A 3,812-nucleotide genomic window follows, 5' to 3' on the forward strand; every position below is an offset into this window, starting at 1 on the left:
TTAGTAAATTGGTTGTGTACATAAATCGGTCTTAGCTAAGTGTGAAAACATGGAGACGTTTAACCGAAATGAAGTTAGCTAAAGATCCAGGTGGCTTATTTGTGAACATGTCATGTTTTATATATTCTAAAAATAAAATACAGTTTACTACAACTTCCATTTATGTATCAAAATGAAATTATAATCTCTGTGCTAAGTCTTTTTAAACTTACCATTTGAAAGTAAGTACTATATATAGTTTACTCATGGGGAAAGGATGAATGTTACAAAGAAAATAGTTTGTAACAGGTCTTCCCATTTAAAAAGTGCTATTTATCTCATACTTATTTTAGCATTAATGACTTTTTATTTTTAGGATAAACTTAGTTCAGTAATACTGACTTTTAGGAAAAAATTATATTAAATATAAAATCTAGCATTTACAAATAAATTTCTAATAATATACCTTTAAACCCAAAAGGAGAAGTAACAAAGCTAATGCTTGTATCTTTTGACTGACACATTAATATCTCATCCTAATACTTTAAAATAGATCAGTGACAGTGACAAACACTTAAAAAGTACTGACTCAGAATGCACAGAGAGAGTAGTATAGTATAATAAAGCTATAAAACGGTGAGATCATGGGAAACCGTGAGTTAACAAGCTAAAAATCTTCAACTTAAAGAATTTGGTTCCTTTGTTAGAGCTGTTATAACTAGAACCATGTATTGGAAAGATTAATTTAACTATAGTTGCAAGAGGATAGTCTAGAAGGGAGAGACTGATCTAAGGGATCTGGTAAGAAGCTGTCGATTATGCTCTTCCAGCAGTTCAGAGACTCACAAAGCAGCTTGCATGCTTTAGTTAGAACAAGCTATATACAGTTGACCCTTGAACCACACAGATTTGAATTGCGTGAATCCAATTATATGTAGGTTTTTTCAATAAGTATGTTAAATGTATTTTTATGATTCTTAAAAAAAGATTTTTATTTATTTTTAGCGAGGCGGGAGTGGGAGGAGGAGAGAGAGGGAGAGAAACATCGATGTGCAAGAGATATATCAATCAGTTGCCTCACACACTCCCAACTAGGGACCTGGCCTGCAACTTGGGCATTTACCCTGACTGGGAATTGAACTGGCAACCTTTCAGTTCGCAGGCCGGTACTCAATCCACTGAACCACATACAAAATGTGTTACTTGACCATTTGTGTTATTAGGCAACAGTAAGCAACTAGTAGTTAAATTTAGGGAGAATCAAAAAGTTAAACGGATTTTTGACTATGGGAGGTTGGTGTTTCTAACCCTCTCACCCCTGTGTTCAAGGGTCAACTGTATTAAGTTTGACATAATTCATGAAGAAGTTGCAAATTAAGGGTTCTGTCTCCTACGTCAGATACACAAGTTTTTGCCTCTGGCACTCATTCACCCCTTTCTGGGAACAGTGCCTTGATTTCCCTTGGGAAAGTACCCCTTCACTACTCATAGTCTAGTGATTCAGATGGGACTGCACAGGCTCCAAGAAAAGTATATGACTCACTCGAGGCCAGTTCTGAGATTTGTCAATTAAAATGATGTTTTCCATTAGTATTGCCAATAGTGAAGATGAGGTAAGTCTAGAGTTGCATTGGAGAATGTGTACAACTGCCCGACAGAATAAACCCCACACAAAAGAGCAGAAATGAGAGAAAGATAAAGACCTAGTGATTGCTTTTGAATCTCGGTCTAGTAGGGGATGTGTATTTTTTAGATACTTAAACCAATACTTTTTCTCTTGGGCCAGTTTCAATTGGATTCCTGCCACAATAGTGAAAAAACTCTATCTGATACAAGGTTCCACATATGGTAAGTCTGTGCCAAGTCACAGAACATTTAAAAAAAAACCAAAAACGTTTTATTTATTTTTAGAGGGGAAGGGAGGGAGAAGGAGAAGGACAGAAACATCAATGTGTGAGAGAAACATGGATCAGTAACCTCTTACACACCCCTAACTGGGGACCTGGCCTGCAGTCCCAGCTTGTGCCCTGATGAGCAATCAAACCGTGACCTTTGAGTTCACAGGCTGGCGCTCAATCCACTAAGCCACACCAGCCAGGGCCAGAATGTTCTTAATCTTTAAAAAAAACAGCACTATAACATGCATAAAGGGAGTGTATGTATCATGAGCATATAATTTATGCACAAACTCCCCTCAAACCTCTCTCCAGCATACCCCCCCCCACCTTTTAACACCGTAGACTTTATTTTTTAGGTGGTTTAATATTTATCCATCTACTATTGATGGACATGGAGTTTTTTGTGTTTTTTTTTTTTCTTTTTTGGGACTATTGTACTTGTCTTCTGGTATGTACAAATGTATATTTTGGTTTGGTGGCTCCTAGGAATAGAACTGCTGATCCGTAAGGTATGCATCAGCTTTAGTAGATACTGTCAGTTTTACAAAATTGTACCAAGGTATACTCAATGTATGAGAGTTCCAATTGCTTCACATTCCTGTTTGTTAATTATCTTCTGGCATCTTTTAATTTCGGCTATTCCGGTAGGTGGGATGATATATTATGGTTTTATTTTGTAGTTTCCTTAATGGCTCTCATATTCATTAGCATTTGGATAGCTCCATTTAGAAGAGTCTGTTTCTTTTACCTGTACTGATTTTTTTATATATTCTGGGTAGAGATTATTTATCTTTACACTCTTTTAATGGTACTTTAAAAAAAAAAAAAAAAACACTGTGCGTCTCTATAACAGCTTGTCTCATAGAAGGGAGAGTGCCAAGATTGCTATAGCAAGATCATTGTGTCAGACAGTTTTGATCACTTGCCACAGAGCATTGCCTGCAATTAATGGTATCTTTTAATAAACAGAAATCTTTAATTTTGATAAAGTTAAATGTTAAATAAAATGGACTGAGAGAATCAAGGTGGTGGAGGAGTGGAAGTCACACTGACCTCCTCCCAGGACCAAACTGGAATTACAACTAAATTATGGAGAAATCACCTGGAACAAACAACAATAGCAAGAGAGGAGCCTTGTCTACCTCAGAGACAGAAGAATTGGCTTTAGCCCAATCTAACTGGTAAGGAGTGCAGTAGAGACTAGAGAAGGCAGGCAGGATGCCCACGGGCCGCAACACCAGAAGGATATTGAAATGGCCAGTTGGATCCCCCCGAGAAGAGGGGTCTAAAACAAAAGTGGGCTTCTCTAGCCTACAGCACCAGAGCACAAAAAATACACACAAAATTTCCAGCTACGAAAAGCGACAAGGTTGCTCTCTGCCAGTGACAGGCAGCTGGAGATGCAAAGAACTGACGAAAGGAGCAACACTTACATTTGTATTTGCAGCCACTTACCCTGGTCTCCGGCAAAGGCAGGGGCAGAGTGGGCTAGAGACGCCTGAGGAGAGACTGGGGAAGGAGGCTTTGGGGAGAGAACTGAGAGAGTAGCCGGCGGCATCTTGGTGCTGACTCATCCCCCATGAGGCAGCAGCCATCTTGCTCATTCAGAAACCACTCCCCCTGAGCGGTAGCATCTCAGAGGACCCATTAGCCCCACACCCACATGGGATTCCACCCTGCCCAGTGCTGTCTAAGCTGCCTGCTGAGTGCAGAGTGGCAGCCAGAGATAGTAGATCCCTGGCTAAAGGGGACACAGAGAGGTCTGGAGACACTTGAGGTGAGACTGGGCATGGAGGCTTTGGGGAGAGAAAGGAGAGAGTAGCCGGCGGGATCCCAGTGCTGACTCCTCCCCCATACGGCAGCAGCGTGAGAGGATCCAATAACCCCGCCCCCAGGAGGGACTCCACCACACCCTGAGCTGTCTAAGGCAGCCTG

The sequence above is a fragment of the Pteronotus mesoamericanus genome, unplaced genomic scaffold (assembly GCF_021234165.1).
Source record: "Pteronotus mesoamericanus isolate MK-2021 breed Mesoamerican mustached bat unplaced genomic scaffold, CSHL_Meso_final contig_246, whole genome shotgun sequence".
In the NCBI taxonomy this organism is placed as follows: domain Eukaryota; kingdom Metazoa; phylum Chordata; class Mammalia; order Chiroptera; family Mormoopidae; genus Pteronotus; species Pteronotus mesoamericanus.